Source organism: Cavia porcellus, unplaced genomic scaffold (genome assembly GCF_034190915.1).
Source record: "Cavia porcellus strain 051 isolate PalLab524CR breed Dunkin Hartley unplaced genomic scaffold, mCavPor4.1 scaffold_10, whole genome shotgun sequence".
Classification (NCBI taxonomy): domain Eukaryota; kingdom Metazoa; phylum Chordata; class Mammalia; order Rodentia; family Caviidae; genus Cavia; species Cavia porcellus.
In genome coordinates, this window is record NW_026947493.1 from 45,566,527 (window position 1) to 45,587,829 (window position 21,303).

The 21,303-nt window shown below is 36.6% G+C and overlaps 1 long non-coding RNA gene across 1 annotated transcript in view; it reads left to right on the top strand.

The window, feature by feature from the left end:
- The window catches only part of LOC106025738 (uncharacterized), a 39,782-nt gene extending 34,758 nt beyond the window's left edge, over positions 1–5,024 (top strand). The window contains exon 3 of the long non-coding RNA XR_010050171.1: positions 2,583–5,024. This is a non-coding gene — a long non-coding RNA (uncharacterized LOC106025738). The remainder of the gene's footprint in view (positions 1–2,582) is intronic.
- Positions 5,025–21,303: the final 16,279 nt, after the last annotated feature.

Consider the following 21,303-nt stretch of genomic DNA (forward strand, 5'->3'; position numbering starts at 1 on the left):
GGATCAATTTAACAGATTGGAAGATGCAAGCACAACTACAAATATACTCAGCCACCTGATATTTGAAAAAGGGGCTAAACATGTTCACTGGAAGGATAGCCTCTTTAGTAAATGGTGTTAGAAAAATTGGCACTCCGCATGCCAAAGACTGAAACTAGACCCATGCCTATTACCATGAACAAACTGAAGTCTTAATGGATCAAAGACCTAAATATTAAAACAGAAACACTACATCTACTGGGAGACAAGGTAGGTAGAAGTCTTGGAAACATAGGGGTAGGCAGAAAATTCATGAACAAAATGCAAACTGCATGGGAAACACTTCAAAGAATTATCTGGGATCTCGTATTCTGAAAAGTTTCTGCACTTCAAAAGAAATCACCAGCAGAGTGAAAAGAAAATCCACAGAATGGGAAAGAATTTTAACCAGCAACCCCTCACACAAAGGACTTATATCCAGAACATATAAAGAATTGAAAAACATCAAGCCCCCAAATTCAAAGACCACCTCCATAAATGGGCATCTGAGATGAACACACAGTTCTCATATAGAGATATATAAATGGCAAATAAATACATGAAGAAATGTTCACCATCACTGAGCATTCTAAAAATGCAAATTAAAACAGCATTGAGATTTCATCTCACTCGGGAAAGAATAGCTGCCATCCAGAAATCAACTGATAACAAATGTTGGTGAAGCTGTGGGGGAAAAAGGAACACTGCTCTAATGTTGGTGAGAGTGTAGACTGGTGCAGCCAATATGGAAATCAGTATGGAGATTACTCAAAAAACTAGGATTGGAAGTTTCATTCAGTCCAGCTCTTCCCCTCCTAGGTATCCCCCCCCCACAATTGAAAAGGTCATGTCGTATTGATGTATGTGCACCCATGTTTATAGCAATGCAATTTGTAATAGCTAAATCTTGGAAACAACCAAAATGCCTATCAACTGCAGAATGAATAAAAAATGTATTTTTAATACAATATAGTACTACTCAGCTATAAAATAGGATGATCTTGTGGATTTTATGAGGCAACTTGAGATTATCCTTGTAAGTGAAATAAGTAAGACCCACATTTGCAAATGTCACATTGTCTCTCCAGTGTAAAAAAATAATAAAAACTGAAAGTGTAATAAGATCCAAAATGTATAATAGAAATTGTGGAAGTGAAAGGGAAGGAAAGTGCTCTAAAGGATATAAGTACATATATGTTTAATTGCATAAGATAGATGACCAGTTTACTAAGTTTTTATTACATCATTGAACAGAAGAGTTCCCAATGTGAATTTTGAGTATCTGTCCACCTTTGACACTTTGATTTTCTGACTTGAACAACTATTTCTAAAAGGATAAAATGTAACTCATTAACTAATAATTTCTTAGTATTAATATTTTTCTTTGAAAATATAAACCTCTACCCTTTTTTCTGTCTTATCTTGCTTTTTCTTTCTTTTTTCTTTAAATAAAAAAGAATTCTGAGCAAAGACTTTTTATCTTTTGTTAATTAATTACTTGTTAATCTTAAGGGTCAGCGTAATTATATATCAGTCTACTTTTCATTTAGTGTCTCAGTGTACATATTTTGAGTATTGTTGTTGAAAAGAGAACACTCTATTTCTCAAGGCCCATCATGTATTTTAAAATAAGACAAATTACTCAATTTGATGCAGAATATAAGAAACATGGTAATTATCATAAAACTCATCTCAAAACCAAAATCCAATTTTTGCTTTGTACATGAAATATCACACAGATTGGTCTTAGCTTTAACATAACCCATGTTAAGTTTCATTCAGGGATTCTTGTCAGTATCAGTGAGATTTTACTTGGGATATTGCTTCTGCTGTATCCCGCTGAATCTGGTAAACAGTCAAGACTGATAGAGGGGTGGTGGTCAAAAAGCCAAAGAGTTCCCATGAGGCTTCTACAGACACCCTTTTTATAGCCATTCATGCTCGCAGCGGCTTGTCTTAGCATTTATTTTCCAAGCCAGTATTCCAGTTGACCATGTGTTCTTACTTAAAGTGGCATGTTAGCACTTTAGTTTCCAGTTGCTTGCTTGCCTTTCATTCTTAATAGTTTATATATTTCACTCAGTATATCATTTTTGGAAGAATTTGAAAGAAAATATAGTCATGCTATAATTACTACCATTAGTTTTAGCAGACCAATTAGGAATAGGGGACTGTCTGATATGTTTTATCTGGTCCATGTTTTTGAAGATACTTCACTGAAACATGTCTTCCTGATATGATGGGCTCTGTTCCTTGTAATGTTTTCTGAGCAATAATTCTACATTAATAGAAAAATATAAAAGTAGTATACGCATGTATATTTTCTACTTAGTTTAACCAGGTTGAAAATTCTACTTTAAAAACTTTTAAGTTGTTCTTCAGCTGAGTGAGTAAAAAGAAAAAAAGAAAGAAGTCAAGTGAAGATCCAAAAGCCACGGTAAGTGTTTCTCCCCCTCAGTGAAATAAAGGAGGTAAATCCTGATCAAATCAAGATATTAGTTTTGAGTGATAGCAGGGACTCTGGAATCCAACTTTCCTTTCTCATCATCTCACTTCAATTACAGAGCCCAGTAAAAGAGAGAGAATGAGAGAAAACACTGCCTGCACAGTCTTTCTGAGAATAGGTGTATTTGACAGCATCAAGAAATGTTGATGTGAATGACGGACAGCATTCAGAGCCATCGCCCCTGATCCCAAACAGTCACCCTGAGTGAAAGTGACAACACCAACAACGTTCTAACTCATCACTCCAGTCCATCAAGGAGATCACAATAAGATGAAGATTTCCACTTCTCTTTCTGGGCTAAAATGCTGTTTGGACTCAGACAATAGTTTCAAAGCACAATACTGAGGAAGAAAATAAAAGCACTGGATGTATGTAAATGTAAAAAAGTCCCATCTTCCCCTTTTTCTCTAGGCTTTCCTCCTCAACTCTATCTCCATTCTGCATAGGTTTTGCTTGCAATGGACAATGAAATCTAATCAGCTCCACTAATGATTGCCAAGTGACAAAAACTATTAGCAAGTAATGAAAGAAGACTTAACACCAATACTCCTCAAACTATTTAATGAAATTGAAAGGGAAGCAATTCTCCCTGATTCCTAAACGCAAGTGTTACCCTGACTAAAAACAAACAAACAAAACAGAGAAAGACCCAACCAAAATGGAGAACTACAAGCCAATCTCCCTAATGGATATAGATGGCAAAATTTTCAATAAGATCCTAGCAAACAGAATGCAGCAAACCATCATGAAGATTATATACCATGAACAAGTTGGATTCATCCCAGGAATGCAGGGATGGTTCAACATGCAGAAAATCAATAAATGTAATATACCATGTCAACAGAGCCAAAGACAAAAATCACATGATCATCTCAATAGATGCAGAAAACACTTTTGATAAAGTCCAACACTCATTCATGGTAAAAACCATAGAGAAAATTAGAATAGATGGTCTTTACTTCAATCTGATAAAAATCCATCTATGACAAACTAACAGCCAACATCATACTTACTGGACAAAAACTGAAAGTTTGAGCCAGGCATGGTGGTGCACTTCTGTAATTCCAGCACTTAAGAGATAACCCTTGATCGTGAACCAGCTCCCAAAACTGTTACACAGATTTAACAGCCATACTTCCAATACTGATATGCAGGTTTAAGACAATTCTGATCAAAATACCTTTAGCATATCCCACATACCTAGAGACAACATTCCTAAATTTCACATGAAATCATAAGAGAACAATGGCAAAGGCAATCCTGGGCAGCAAAGACAAGGCAGGAGACACCACAGCCCCAGACTTGAAATTATACTACAATACTGTTATAATAAAATCAGCATGGTACTAGCAAAAAAAAATGGACCTGAGTATCAATAGAACAAAATAGAAGATACAGACACAACTACACACACTCTCAGCCACTTTATTTTTGACAGAAAGGCTAAACATGTTCACCAGAAAAAGGAAGCATCTTCAATAAGTTGTGTTGGAAAAACTGGCTTTCTACATGCTGAAGACTTAATCTAAACCCATATCTATATCACCATGCACTAAACAAAAGTCAAAATGATCAAAGATCTGAATATTAAGACAGAAACACAAAATCTACTCAAAGACAAAGTAGGTAAAAATCTCAAGGACATGGGAGTAGGTAAAGTGTTCAAGAACAAAAGCCCAACTGCATGAGAAGTGCTTCGAAGAATCAAAAACTGGGATCTCCTCTTATTAAAAAGTGTTTGCACATTGAAAGGAATCACATACAGAGTGAAAAGAAAGCCTATGGATTGGAAAAAGATTTTTGCCAACTGTCCCTCAGCCAAAGGATTCTATCTAGAACATACAAAGAATTTTAAAAAAACCCTCAGATCTCCCAAATTCAAAGGCCCAATCCAAAAAATGGACATCTGAAATGAGTATACAACTCTGAGATAAAGAAATACAAATGGCAAATAAATATATGAAAATGTGTTCATCACTGGTCATTTGAGAAATATAAATTAAAACAACACTGAGATATCATCTCCAGAAAGAATGCCTAACATCAAGAAATCAACCAATAACAAATGTTGGCGGGGCTGTGGGAAAAAAAGGAACACTTTTCCATTGTTGGTGGGAGTATAGATGCATACTGTGGAAACTGTTAGGAAATTCCTCAGAAAATAGGGTTAGAGGTTCCATTCAACACAGCTATTCCCCTTCTGGGTATTATCCCAGAATAATTGAAAACATCGTGCCACAGCAACATATGTGCATCCAAGTTTATAGTTGCACAATTTATAATAGCCAGATCTTAGAAACAACCCAAATGTCCAACAACTGAGGAATGGATAAAAAAGATGTGGTATTTTTATACAAGGGAGTGCTACTCAGCTATAAAGAATAACAAGTTAGAAATTTTTATAGGTAAATGGATGCAACTAGAAACCATATTCACAAGTGAAATAAATCAGACTTGTACGTATAAACACCATATTGTCTTGCTATGTAAGAAACTAAAAGAGTAAATAAGATCCAAAGTTACAGTGGATATAGTAAAATGGAAAGAAACTGCTCAAAAGGAAATTATAATGTTTGAAACCTGAGTTTGAATATCTGGTAACTATTTTGAATATACTACTATGCAACATAACAATCATTGTTAAGTTCCTATCATCTTGGTTTGAAATCTTGTATCACTATTGTTTTGTTGTTGTTGTTGTTATTGTCATTTTGCTTTTGTTGGGTTTTTTTTTTTTGCTTCTTGATTTTTCTGTGTTTTTTTTTCTTTAAAGTGAAATAAAAATACTAAAAAACCAAATATTGGAGATTTTCTTTCATAAGTGCTCAGAACTGAAGGGTAAATTGAAAAGATAGAAGCTGAAAGCAATTTTTAGTATAAAATAATTATCAAAATGTCTTCACCAGGATACTTAGAATCTATCCCAAGGAGAGTCCATACAAGTTATGTGGGTTAAGGAAAAAAAGACATGCTTCAGATTGGTCTTTGGAACATGCAGAGATAGTAAGTCTGTAGGAATGTCCTCTTCAATTATGAGAGGCAGCAGTACATATGTAAGCAAGTGAAAACAGATGCCAGCCAGCTCTCAAGGGATTTTAGGACATTTATAAGATGGATTCAATGTAATTTTCCCATAAAACGAATATATGGGAAGTGATTTTTCCAAGAACACAGAGACAGCAGACAGAGAGTCTAAGAACAGGAACAGATGTCACAGAACATCAAATCTGTTCTCAACCTTTTCATTCACCCACTGATATGGCTCAGATTGACTTACTCAATTTGTAATCCTTTTATTAAAAAATATTTCCTATTTATTTTTAGAATCATCTGCTCAAAGTTTAAAGCTGTCTTTGTTTCCATCATGGTTCAACCACAGAAAACTTAAACTTTGTATCAGAGTATGATGACATCTATGCAACACAAAGAAAAAAAATAATCAAACTGAAATTATTATAGTGTAAGACCAAAAGCCAGCACATAGCATGAGCATTGAGCACATACTCTCCTACTTAAATAGATATTTAGATATTTATAGTAAAGGCAGCTTCTCATATTGTTGATCTTCAACTTTCAATTTATTTTCAAGTCAAGATGTTGGCAAATTTAGGTCAGTTGTTCTCCTAAGAAGCGAGGAGTTGACAAATTAAAGGTTAGTATATCTGTGAAATCATCCCAATTTCTCCAACCCTTAATCCTGTGACACTGAAGTCTGTCAATAACATTGGTATTTAACTTGATTAGCCCATATCAAGGATGTGGTGGTACATCACCATCCGAGACTGATCAATAAGAGTTGTCTTGAGGGCAAAATAGCACCCTGAAATTAAACCAAAGTTAATTTAAAGACACCACTTTTGAAGTATGGTGGTGGGTAGTAAAGGGTTATAGTTTAGATCTTATATAGAGGTGGGGATTCCAGGAGGTAATTGAATCATGGGGTGCTATACTTATCAGTAGATTAATTCACTGTTATGTTTATAGCTGAAACTATTAAAAGATGAGGTTCAGTTAGAGGGGGAAGATCATTAATGGTATGCCTTAAGGGTTTCTTTCTCTCTTGTTCCTCCCTTTTCTCTTTGCTTTCTGGTTGCCATCCATTGAGAAGCTTTCCTCCACCAACCTCTTATGTCACACCATTTCTGCTTTGAAGCCATGGACTAAATCACTGGTCAAACCCTCTGAAACCATGCACCAAATTAAACCTCTCTTCCTTTACTATGTGGTGACCAAGCATACTCTCTCAGCAACCAAGAAATAGCTAGGGCAGAACCACCGGTACCAGGAAAGTGGGGTCATTGCTATGACTATAGTTGATCATGTGTCCAGAAGAACTGCAAACCATGCAGTTTTCAGAAGTTTGAAAAAGTGGAGTTACACAACAAAGAAAGCTTTAGAATTCTGTAAGCAGATAGAATTTTAGTGAGAGCTCGGGAGACAAAAATGCTGATGGGAATGTTGTCAGTAAAGACCATCATGTTCCGTAAAGACCAAATGTCCCAGTTCAGGACATTTCACATGTGAATGAGGACTCTGTTAAAATTGGACTAGGGGCAATTTGTCCAGTTATTCTGGCAAATAACTTGTTTGGATTTTGCTCAAATCCTAGAAATTTGTGTAAGACTAAAATTAAGGGAGATTTCAAGATATCCCAGTGTTCGGGCCGTGGCATGTCTACTGTTGGTTGTTTTTAACCAGATATATAGTGAAAAGCTAGATCAAAAAAAAGAGCCAAAAGATGTGAAAACTTCTCAGTTTTGCTGATCATATCTAAAACTGGAGCCAAGGGAAGTAAGGTTTCCAAAAAGCACAATTAAAAAGAAGCCATGTAATTTACACTGAGAAAATAGAAAAGATACCTGGAGAACATGTCAGCAATTAGCCAAATTCCACCCACCACAGAAGATTAAAAGGAGGTAAGTGTGCACTCCTTTAAATATTTTGCTTTGAAAAGAGAGCTGGAGGGTGCCCTTCCCACTCAGCACCATTTAGGAAAGTGTTCACCCAGGTTCAGCCATCTAGGTACCCAGAGGTAACTGCATCTGCATCCATAATCCAAGGAGACCCAGCTGCTGGTAAAGGTGTTGGAAGACCTTGACATCATTCACATGGTGCTGGTTTTATTGGAATGCAAAGTGTAAGAGTGATGGGTCACTGAGATTTCTTTCTTGATTTCAGAAGGACATTGGAGCTAGGGGGAAAAAAGTATGACAATAAAACCAACATTGCATTGGAAATCCCAGAAAGTTGAAGATGGCAGGAAAGAAAAGGGTCTATCTAAGGAAAACTGCAAACAAGTACAACTAGCTGAAAAGGAAAACCATGTGAACTGCAAGCAACAAGGCCAAGAAGGGTTGCTTCCTAAACTCCATACAACCTGGATGCTGGACATGGAGCTATTGATAAAACTCTGTTGAATTTTTGTCTTGCTTATCTCTGATTCCCTTAGAAGCCTTCATTCCTCTCTTTTGGAATGGGAATGTGTTATGATTTGTGTCTGGATGTCCCCTCAAAGCCTCATAGAGTCATGGGGCAGGCTTCTAGAGTTTATAATTGATTTACAGTTCATTACTAGGATTATGGATGTGAGTGCTACATCTACGGGGGGGGGGCAGCCTACAAACAATATGAGGATTAAAAAAAAAGCCTCCTTTCACACTCCTCCATTTTTTGCTCTTGTTGCTTTTGCTGTTTTCTGCCACCATGAAATGTTGCCCTCTGCCATGTCACTCGGCCTTGAAGCCAGCTGATTATGAACTGAAACTTCCACAAACTGTGAGCTAAATCAACCTTTCCTTCCTTAATTTTGGGCACTGGGTACTTTGTCTTAACAATAAGAGAAAAGTAACCAATATAGAGAATGTTTACCCTTGCCATTGTATGTTAGAAGTATTTAATCTTTTTGATGTTTACAGGAGCTGACAGCTAAGAATTTGTCTTAGGCCTCAACAGAGATTGAAGGCTCGGACATTAAGCAATGCTAGAACTATTAAACCTTTGGTGACTCTGAGAGGTGGACCATGTATTTTGCATCAGAAGGTGGCCGTAACACTTTTGGAGGTTAGATCAAAATGTTACCGTTTAGATTCAAAATATCTCCCTTTAGTCTTATGCATTTAGAGATGGCACTCCCAGGAAATGACTTTTGTGAGGTGCTACACTGTTCAGTGATGAGTTTATACCTGTCAGCAGGTGAGACCCAGTTGGAGCTGGGTCACTGAGGACACACTTTTGGAGGGTATATTTCCTTTTTTAGTTCCTTACTTCTCTGTGTTTCTTGGTTGGTAACTGGTTTTCCACCTCTGTGTCCTTTTCTCATGCTGTTTCAGACTTGGATTCAAAGATTAATTCATGGCCTGAATATTCTGAAACCATAGACATCACTTTTTTTTTTTTTTTTAATCTTTTTTTTTTTGGTCTTTTTCCTTTTTATCGGTACCGGGAATCGAACTCAGGACTGCCTGCTTGCAAGGCAGGCGCTTATGCCACTGAGCTAGATCCCCAGCCCCAGACATCACTTTTAAGCTTCAGGTGTTTGATGTTTCATCCTAGCTACAGAAAAAAGATTAATATAGGCAGAAAGTTGGAAACACACAATTACTAACTCTAAAGTCAAAGCTAGATATCAGTAAAGGTATATATGGAAATGAAGAACAGTCATGACAAAACTACAGCATCTTTTCCTGTGACAGTTTACCACTCCATGCCGGGTCCAGAGCAATATCACACAGTAGAGTCCTAAATAATCAGATCAGTTATATATCTCTGCTCCTTTTGTTAACATTAGTAGGCATATTGTCTGCCAAAATGCTCTTGCCCCGTTTCTGATGACCAATAAGTTTATACATATAAAACAACATTGTATGATTCAGAAAAAAATGTACCCCCAAAGACTTGCATGATCAAAGCAGGGGTTTTGGAAGGTGATTATACTATGATGGTGCGCATGAGCTCACAGCTGAATTAACCACAGTTTTATGAAGTGGGACCCACATGGAGATATGAGGTCGCTAGAGGTGTTTCTTGAAGGTTACACTTGAACCAGAGTCTCCTTCTCTCTCTGCTTCCTGATCACTGTGAGTTAAGCAGATTTCTTTCACCTCCCCATTCTGCCACTTGGCTCTGTTTCACCACTGGTCCAAAGCAATGGATGTGCCTGACGGGGGGTGGAACCTCTGAAACTCTGAGTCAAAATAAACCTTTCCTCCTTGCTTCTCTAAGATGAGAGGATAAAAAGCTAACACTAATATCAAACATATTCTTAGCTCCACTTTTTAAATACTTTCTTAGATTCAAAGATGCATCAGGGCCATTGTGACCTTTCTTGGCAATTCTCTGGAAACCTAAAACTTTAAATGAAATGAAAGAAAGAGAAGCACAGGCCAGGCATGGTAGCACACATATGTACTCCCAGCAGTTGGGAGACTGAGGCAGCAGGATTGCTGCAAGGTTGAGCTACATAGTAAGTTGACTATGAACTACACAGTTCAGCCTGAATTACGTGATTAGATGCTGCTTCAAAAACACAAAAATAAAGCAAAATAAAAAAAAAGAGAAGCACAGTGGCTAGAAAAATATTCAAAAGTTACCCACAAAAAAGAAAATAAATCAAACATACCCAGATGTGTCAAGACAAAGTATTTGTAACCACAAATTAAAACAAGAGCAACATCTATATATATGACACAGCAAACAATTATGTAGCCCTTTCAATTTTAATAACAAGTATGATTTTTAGAATCAAAACATATGAAAACTTGTAACCACATGAGAAATATTTTAGAAGTTATTAGACTGGTTTTTCTTTTTCTCATTTCTGCTTTTGTAAATTGTTTCTCACATTAAAAACAAACAAACGCAATAGCAATCTACCTGAATTGATTTCAAAAAATGACTCAGGTGTTATTTGGAAATTAAACTCACCAAAGAACTGTAAGGATTTGTAATGTCCCTTATTTTCAAATTATTCTTAGACTGCTAGAATTTAGCATTAATTAATAGCTAACAAGTGTTTAGTCACATTTTGTATTCATTACTTGAAATATTTTTCCTTCTGGATTGCCATAATCTGGTAGCTAAATATAATAAACATCTGTTTACTGAACTGACAGTAAATAATATTGAACATTTGTCTAACAGATGCATAATTCTTTTTAAGTGCTCAAAGATTATTTCTCAAAGTAGCTCTAGCAAAGCTAAAAAAGCAATGTAAAGTCTGAGTTTCACTTGCCATAATATGAGTAGATATGGCGCAGGAATACTTAACGTTGTGTAATAGGATAGCATTCAGATTATTACTTAATTTTCATATATAATTGAAAAACAAACCTTTCAGCCTTCAAATATTTTGAGTATATGTGGCTTTCCACAGAATTTTTATTAATTGGCTTTTTTCCTAGAGATAAGATCAAGGAAAGATTTCATACATCCATCTGATTAGTGTAATATTCATTATGATATATTTTGGAATTAAAAGCCAAAACTTATTTTTCCCACGTGATTTCTAATCCCATATTTTGGTCCTCCATTGTTATTTGACTTTTCAGTAGCATTTAGAATGTTTTCTCTGTCTTTTTGTATGCATACTTAATGAAACACAAGTATTTCCTCTTTGTTAACAAACACCATATTTCTCATTGGTAATAATTTTTCCCATGGTATAGAATAGAGAATTTCAGATTGGTTGTTAGATTTTTTTGAACAATGTGCTCTTGACTGGCCTTGAACTCTCTGTGCAGCCTAAACTGGCCTCAAAGTCACGATGACTCTCCTGCCTCAGCCTCCCAAGTGCTGAGATCACAGGTATACACTAAATGCCTAGCTTTGCAGTTTTGCTTTTTTTAAACTATGCTAGAATATTTGAGGAAAAACACTCCTATATTGTAATTTAAATTTCTGAATTTTGTAACCATAAAATCTAACAACTTCCCACAGCTTCTCAACATTTGACTTTAAAATGGCATTCTAGCCAAAAGAAGTTTTAAAATGTATCTAGAAATTATAACCAAATTACTGTAATCATTTCAATTTTTCTTGTAGTTTACATGATGGTGATCAAATTACACAACCTCTCATTCTGAGTTCCTTGAAAATACACCTGGAATTACATGCAAAGATTTACTGGGGAGAGCCCTCAGGAATTATAACCGTTAGGAAGTAAAAAAGGTGAGCTGAGATACAGTATTCCTGCAACTGAAGCTTTGGCCAATCAATCCTACAAAAAATTCTGGTCTTCAGAAGATCCTTGACACTTGTCCCATGACTCTTGCCATAGGCAGACCCTTGTTGGGTTTAAAAAGATAGGAACATGAACAAGGCAGTTGCTCACAGATAAACAATTCTCAGTGAAAGAAATAACTGTGATCCTTTAGCAATTGATACTAAAGAAGCTAGAAAAGCTAGAGAAGGAGTACAGAGCATTAAATCAGAGCTAGGCACCACAGTCACTACCATACCATTTCTGGGTAAAATTCTGTTCTATAGATTGAGCATGGGGAGGTAGATCTTTTACAAATGGGAAGGGGAGCAAGAGATAGAGGGGTGGCAGAGAGGAAAGAAGGGAAAAAGAATTAAGGTATGTTACATAAAGGTACCGACTCCTTATGGTAGTGAGTATAATCATTATGTACTGCAAATATGTACTTTTTTAAAAATTTTCCAGTCTCTTTTGTGAATTTATATGGTCATGTGCCTATGTTCTCACTATGGGGATATGAGCAGAATCAATGAGGAAATTATAGGTCCTTTAAAGGCCTATTTATTGTTCGCTTTGCCTTATTCCCATTACAATGGAAATTACCATACAACAACCCTGAAGCCTCATGTTAATGTTAGTGATGATGCTTCCACGCTATGGAGTAGAGCCCTGTTACCTGCCGTGGACTTCACATATGCTGTATCCAAATGTCTTTCATAAGAAATTCTATTTGCGAGAAGATTTTAGCATTTAAGCTAATTGAAACTAAGAAATTACTTTTAAAAATTAGAGAACATGAGATATAGAATGTCCATGTTTCCTGTAAGATCAGTGTGAGGTCATTCATGGTAAAAAACAACTTGGAAACTAGATTATTTTATCTTGCTTTTCTTTCATATGGGGCTGTCAGTACTTGTTCTTCTAGTTTTGTGTTCATGATGATTAAATGAATCCTTCTTTCTCTTAGTGGTTCTAAATAATTTTTCTTTGGTAATCCTATTCAGTTCATGGCTTTGCTTAAGCATGCCTTCTCCTTTTTTGAGGTTTTGCTTATTGTCTATACTTTGTGTGATTCCTTTTAGCTCATAGAACCCTAAATAGATTACAGATGCTCTTCATGTAAATAACATTCCAAAGTTTTAAGAAAAAGTCTGTTGTCGTTGTTATCCCTGTTGGGCATGGCACTCATTCCAGACCAGTCTGTGGGCTTTTGGCCAGAGTGAAGTTGCACTGCCCTTTGGCCAAACACTGTAGAAGGTTTTGCCAAATTTGTCTGCCCTGCAACTGAACCTCCAATTCGTTTGGACTTTCTATTGCATGTTTTTGGTAGCAGTCACATGGAACCAGAGAGTCTTTCTTATCCCTCAGCTTAAACATGAGCAAAGTTCTGAAAGCCATCAGCTTCCACCTGGTATCCCAATCCAGGAGAAGTGACACGAAGACCCAGGGACAGCTGGAGACTGTGTACAGTGGTGGCAGTGGGGTTCAGAGGCCATTCGCCTGAACAGCACTCTCCTGAGTACACTGGACCTGAGACAGTCCCCTGGCAATGCTCTCTGCTGTTCCTCTACAATCTTTTTCCCACTTACCAAGCTTCCTATAAATTCTGTGAGCTATTCAGTACCTGCCCACAACTCCAACTATCTTTTCTGACAAGTTAGCAATTCATTAGGTATGCACCCAAAATTCAGTTGTAATGAGTATTGGCACCCACCCTTGCTCTGATAAATTGGGGCCTGGTTGATGAGACTTTTGATCAGCTTTTCTCCCAAATGATTGTATGAGTAAGGTAGGCAACTTAAGGATATTAGAGTTCATAAACTTATAATGCAAGAAATAAAAGAATAAGAGAGAAAAGCATCTTTTGGCATGCATTATATCCTTTAAACAAAAAGTAAAAAACACAACTTTGAAACATAGTGAATTTCTTCAGTTACAAATGTTTTCTAGTAGAGCCTCAAAGTCAGGATGTGAAAGCAAAGCCCACACCTCCCTTCCTGTAGAATTCTTCCCTCTAGTTCCTGATGACTGCCAAGAAGCAACCAAACTCTAGTCATTGCTTCAACCCTAAAGCACTGCTTAGGAATTCTATGTCTGAGAAAATAACCACATCACTGTATTTCAGTATTATTCTTTGAAAGTCAGCTTATATATTGTCTCAATTAAAAGCACTAAATCTGTTCTCTTGAAAATAAACATAGGTAATAAAATGTTCTGCTTTTTAAAATAAGCATGATGGCAATTTTAAAACACCCTTCATCTTCTTGAGACTTGTTGCTATAAAACTGTGGAGCCCTAATGCAGACAAGTGATGGATATAACTCTTTTTAAAAGCTTTAAATGAATGACATGGAATCTGAGAAGAATTTCAATGATAGCCCCTCTGAGTTCTAGTAATATACAAGGCAGTTGACCTAGTATCACACTGATCAACCAAGATTTTCATTTTTTACCTTTCAAAAATGCTTTTATTTTTCTCTTTTATGGTTTAGATGAGTGCATCATTAAGCAAATGAAAATGTATCTATATTCATGATCATGCAAACACTGCTGATTTTTAAGTTTTCAGAATCAACTTATAATTAGTTATTTGCAATTACAAAACTAAATATAACAGTGCTGATCAGTATACAACAAAATATAAATGACAAAATTTGTGAGGAAAATGAAAGTGGGAGAAAGAGATGTCAATAAAATGGTACAGTAATAAGCCTTGGAAGACAATGGAATGGAAGACAAAAGATATTAAAGGTAGATAATAAAACAAAATTACAAAAGTTATTAAGGAAGAAAAGTAGTGGAAAAAAGAGAAAAGTATGGCAGCTAAATAAAATCCTTGTGTGCTACTGATGCATAGATAAACCTAAATTTGTCTCCGCTTTTTCATTTCCATGTGGATTGGTTACAGATATCTCTATGCAATTGTCCATATATAATTTTCCATACTCACAGTTTAACAGTTATGATGGAGCTTTACTGTATGACACCTATATTAAAATAACACACACTGGCATTCTACTATTAACAGAGCTTCCTTTTGTAATTTGCAATTCCTCTGCTTCTTTTAAAAGCAAATTTTAAATTGTCATCAGGATGATTCATGCCTGCTGCACAACAAATACACTGCTAAGAAATGGATTATACTTCAGGGATCTAGGAGGGCTGAGAGTGGGCTGTCAGGCACTGCCGAGGTTCTGGTCAGCTCTGTCTTGCTTTCTGCTTTTGCGTGTTTGTCCATCTCGGCACCACTCCCACTCACTCCTACAATGCTGGCTCTAATAGCACCTGAAGTGCAGGCAGTTCTTTCTGTATCCGTCTTCATTTCAATTGCATTGGGCACTTATAGTTTCTCTGTCTGTCCTTGGCTCTCTGTGAACATTACACTTGTCTTCGTTCTCCAATGGCCATTGGTAAAAGCTGTCACCTCTGCATTTAAACTCTTCATCTTTTCTCCATTATGACTTTCCTTTGATATTCCTGGCTTTTCATAAAACATTGATGCATGTATGTGTATTTGTGTGACTGTATAAATGCATACATATTGCCTATATCCTCTTCTGTACGGCAAATACAACAGATACCCCCAAATGACATTTTGAGCTTTATATTTGTATTGCCAGGATGATCAGAGTAAGTTGCCTTCTAGTCAGAGGCACTGTACTTGAGTTCTAAAAACTGTTACCAGTTTCTGAATTCCAATAGATGTTTGAGAGATCCTAAATGCTCCTTCAAACAAAAAAATAGGAATATAGATCCTTAAAGCAATTCTTTATATATCTGAACAACTGTTTCTAACATAACAATATGCAATGTGTTAACTAGTATTAATTTACTGCTATTTTTGAAATTCTGTATCATTTTTATCCTTTTTGCTGTTTTTTTAAATAAAAAATTCAAAAAACAAATATAGATCCTTAAAGCAAAGAAAATATCTTTTACCCAAGTAAAACATCACATACCTTTACCATTGAATGTAAAAACTTTGTACCTTTACCATTGAATGTAAAAACTTTGAATCATCTATCAATTAAGCATTTTTCTGTTAAAGATTGTTATATTTCAACAAGTCTGAGATATTTTTAAAATATAATTAAGAAAGGTAAGATTATATATCTACGATGAAGTAAAATAAGGACAGAAAAATGTAAGTTGCTATATCTGGCAAAGAAAAGTTGTAGATGATGCATAAAAAAAGAAACTTGGCAAAATATTTTAAATGGGCTTTAAGTATAATCATTTGACTAAATGTGTTGAATTGCTGTGATGTAAGTTTTCAATGATCTACGTTGACAAGAGACAATATTGTTCTAGACACCACATTGCAAAATGTAACTTTTATTGACAAAGTAAAACTATAGCAATACAATAAAGATGAGCAAATGGTCATCTGAATGATTTCTATATTTTCTATTTTAAATTGTACTGTCATAAAAGGCAGCACTTCTTAACTCTATCTGGGACGCACAGTATTTCAAACTGTGGATTCACCAGTGCCTTTTAATAATGACCGTAACTAATATTAGAAATGCCACCTTTATTGTAATAGCAAGAAGACCTACAAGAATGTCTCTTGAAATGAGGAGAAAGCTCAAAATCATTTCTTACAATGGCTTTAAGCGTCTTCAAACTCAACAGGGTTGTTCTCATGAATTTGAAGAATTGATAAGGAAATACACAATAGGAGAAAGTCTTATGAGAGGAAAAAAAGAAAATGGCAATTATTTAATTGAAAGCAAATACTGGATGCTTTTAATATACATGAGAGACAAGCAAAAATCCAAAAGTATCTGACCTTAAGAAGAGTCCTTGTGGGGTTTGGGGTTTAGCTCAGTGGCACATTGCCTGCCTGGCAAGCCTGAGGTCATGAATTCGATCGCTGGTGCCAAAAAAGAAAAAGAAAAAAGAAAAAAGAAGAGTTCTTGATCCTTGATCCAGCATGGAAAGGAACAGTGAGTGGCATTTACTATAAGACCCAATTCAAGCAGTCACTAAGGGCCCTACAGGAGGACAAGGGAAAAATTGGAGCATTCACATGTAAAGACATTTAGAACCCTTCATGAAAGCCCAGAAAAAGTCAGAATTTACAGCCTTGGAATCATCTCCTTGAAAAAGACTGTAAAATTCTAACGGCCTTCAAAAATTTCTGATTACTCAGAATTTCCTTAGAACAGTTATCAATGAAAAAGAATAAATTCATACTAAGACCACTGCCAGGTTTATCATTTTTCACCTCTTTTTGTACCACCTAACCGGTCTGTATAATTTATAAAGTTGTGATTTAAGTGATACCTCCTTTCCCTCTGCCGGTAATTAGACTCTGGGATATCCATTTACCCCTCTGGATCCTAAGTAAATATTTTGGTTGTATACCAGAAACTGTTTACAGTACATTTGGCCTGCAACTGTTGTAAGCATGTAAAGTTAAACTCACTTTACAATATTATGAAATTTCAGTGATTAATTTCTGCTGTTGGATTGAAAATACTTGTTCAAATAAGATGCAAATTATCCAGAACAAGTAGACTTCAGGCAGATAGGATTAATGTGACAGTTCAATAAAATGGTCCCCTCTGGAAAATAATGAAATAAATTACTGTAGTATTCGTGAATTGTTTGATTTACACAGCCAGTCAGTGCAGGCAGAATGTATCTCAGGACTTTAAGGGGATAGAAAATTCACTTCTGTGTCCAGTCACACAGCATAAAATAGCTACCTGATGTGTACTGGTGGTGGAATTCAGGTTTCTCACTGCTTGGACCCATTCCCTTAGAATCAGATAGGTATAGTGTTTCAGTTGTACAAGATGAATACACTCTAGGAATCTACTGTGCAAATAACTGTGCCTATAACAGTACTGTAATATAGACTTCAAAATTGTTAAAACAATAGAGCACATAATAAGCGATCTTACTGCATTGATATACCAATTTTCAAATAGTAAATTTACTACCTAGTACTCATCAGTGTATTATTCTATTCCATTTTGTTCATCACACACCATTCCTTTAGAGTGGTCTGTCTAACAGAAATATGAAAACATCATAGGAAATACTAACATTTCTAGCAATCACTTTTAAAAAGTCAAAAGAAACTAGTGAGATTAATTTCAATATTTTATTTTACTAACTCAATATATTCAAAATAGTAACATTTCAACATATAACTGATATAAACATTATTTAAAAACTACTTTATATTCTTTACTGTGTAAGCCTGTGACGCCTAGGGTGTAATTTACACTGACAGTGCAATTTGAGGGTGGGATTCAGGGATTGAGCTCATGACCTTGTGCTTGCCAGGAAGGCGCTTGTGCCACTGAGCTAAATCCCCGGCCCTGACAGTGCAATTTTAACATATATACTAAATTTTCATATGAAGTGTTTTATATGTGTTTGGATTTCATAAATTTTACAGTTGAAAAATATTTGTACATACCCATTGTTCCAAATATACAATTAAAAATTTTCCAATAGCCAAACTAACAGTTTTTATGTTCATGTCAATGAAATAAGATACAATGTAAACATCAGTACCCGGGTCACACTGCCACTGTATTAACGGCACAGTTCTAATCTTTCATCGTGTATTTGTTATAGTGTTTTATCAACTTGTATCCTCATTTTCCTTTAAGCTAACAGAGATAGACAGCTCATCTATTTGTTCACTGCTTCAACTTCAACGCCAAGATAAGATGATTGGCACAAATCTAAGGTGACCAAGATCTGGCCATAGAAATGCGATGAGCTCAAGGACATTATACCAAGTCCAGGGCCTTTGGGTTTGTTTTGCCCACTTTGAGTTTGCAGCCACTCTGGATCACCTCTGCCCCTCTGCATCTGTCTAATTAACCTGAGTGTTCAGCCTTCACTGTTGTCATTGCCTCCCGTCCATGGTCACTCCTCACTGCTTACTTCCAAGTCTGTATTCATCTTCCCTCTGCTCTAAAAGTGAAATAATGTCTTCCTCCTCTCTGGGTTAGGCCAGTTTCAATGGGCCCAGACCATTGTTTCTTATCAAGTTGTTCTTTTTTTTTTTTTTTATTGGTACCTGGAATCAAACTCAGGACCTTGCGCTGGCCAGGCAGGCGCTTGTGGCACTGAGCTGCATCCCTGGGCCTATGAGTTGTTATTTAAGATTCATATGTACACAGCTGTGCCAAGCTTACAATGCAGCTGAACAACACAGGTTTAACTCATATGGCAGTCACAAACTGTACCTGGGAACTTTTTTCCCAGCTGGCGCCCACAGCCTTTGCCAAAATAGCTTGCCAGCCATACTGTCTTCCTCTACATGAATTCCCTCTCAGAACCTTCCTGGATTTCTTACTCCTACCCTCCCACACTTGTGCATACCTGAATTTCAATGGTTGACATTGACTAAGTTCTTTATATGGTAGAAGCAGCGTTGGCAGATGAGACAAGGTCAAAAGATCAGTGCTTGTGTATTCATGGTTGCGAAGAATTCAACACACTTCCTGACATACAGGAAATGTGGACTGTGGAATGGATGAATAAACGATGTTTCTTAGGCCTGTGTAAATAACTGGGTCAGGGAATGGGGAGTGGCCATAGTCTGTCACCTCTTAGACTCAGTCTCAGCCCAATACATGTGTTATGAGCATTACTAAATAAATACCACGAAGGCTTTCTACTTGGTTAAATTCTAGGAAGCAGAGGTGACAGCCATTCACAGGTTACCATCAATGCATAAGGGCTTGGAGAAAGAAACCAACATTCCTCAAGGAGGTCCAGTTGTGGACCAAGCAGTGAGAAAGGAAGGTCACAAAAGCTGGTATTATAGGGAACTGGGTTCAAATTCTGCCTCTGTCACTCTGTTACAAAGTGCAAGGAATTCTTTATCTCCCTTCAACTGCAGATGAAGTTCTCCACTGGAATTAATTCCCTTTTCTTTCTCATCCCTCTGACCATTCATTCTCGGCTCTCCTGAGTTAAGAATGAATAAGTTGGTTTTTGTGGTGATAAAATTCAGAATTTCTCTCCCCCTGAACCCTCAAAAATAGCTCAGAAAATGCTGTTTTCACAGGTGTTCCCTTTAAATACTTCACCGTACAGGAAGACATTTCAGGGAGGTTTCCAGGGGATTTCTTACTTTTTTTTTGAGCTAGACTGGTTCTGAGAAAGAGCCCATCCATCTAGTCTGAAAGTGCTTTTCTCTGAAACTGCATAGTTTCACTTGCCGAATGAAAATCTGACTTCATGATAATAAGAATATTAATATTTAAAATAAACTCTTTGCTTGTTTTATCTTTTGTACTACTGCAAAAGTAGTTCGTATTGAAAGAGGTAGATGCTGTTTGGTGAACCCACGCTTCCATTCGGAGGAGTGATATTTTTGTTCTCTGACAGCAAGCCAGTCATCAAAATCAACTTAAAATAAAAACTAAACTAATACACACACAAGGAGAGAGACAGAGACAGAGAGACAGAGAGAGAAAACATGTGTATCCTTCCTATTATGGTCTGAGGTGACCACACAGATGGAGATCCCTCCCCTGCACTTTGTAAAAGCAAACCTCGAGTTTGGCCCCGAGGGGGAAAGCATTCGTTCATCACTTTACTCCGTTCACCTCCTCTTTGAGCAGGTTATTTCGTACTTTCCTATTGTATGAGTTGAATTGTGTCCCTTCCAAAAGATATGTTGAAATCTAACTCTCGGTGCCTCCAACTGTTACTTGTTTGAAAGAATGGTTGTTGCTGAAGCAATTTGTAAACATAATAGTGTCCTTATGGAAAGAGGAGAGATGCTGAGGCCAGACGCCGTGTGAAGACAGTGCATAGAGTCTACAAGACAAGGAATGCCAAGAATCGCCAGCAAATCAGCAAAGCTAAAAACAGGTCAGCAAAGATTCCCCTGTGGTTGCAGAGAAAACTGGACCTGGCAGCGCCTTGCTTTTGGATTTCTGTCCTGCAGAACTATGCGACAATTAAGTTTCTATGGTTTTAAGCCACCTACTGTGGCAATTAGTTAAGGAGCCCTAATAAATTAATATACTTCTCACTCCTAAAACAGCAATCAGCTCTTCAACTTTCAGTGAGCTGACAAGCTTCGGTGAGAAAATAAATATTATTCAATAATACTAAATAATAACATTATTTTTATTCACATAACTGATTTCGAACCACACTGGTACCTTCCCTCCAGTTGTGGCCCTGGTCGCAGACTAACTCCCATCTACCTATCTGAGGCTAATCCTTCACCCACCCTGGGCCCTGCGCCCCGCCTTTCACTTGTTCAAGGACTTTGCTTTTGCACTTAGATCCATCTGCTACTACATCATAAAAATGCCTGTCAACCGCGTCATTCTATCTACAGAAAAATCTATTTGAGTATTAAAAGAGAAAGGGAGATGGAAAAGGGAGGAAAGGGGGGCAGAGATAACAAGGAAGAAGAGATGGAGGGAAGGAAGGAGGAACAGGAGGATCCTTAGGAAAGATCTGGGTAAACAATATATGCACTTGAGGTGGTTTTCATCTGTTGTGAGAAGATTTGAATAAATAGCCCTAACACCAGATCCTTATATGCTGAAAAAAATAAAGAAACTGTTTATAAAATTTGTAACCA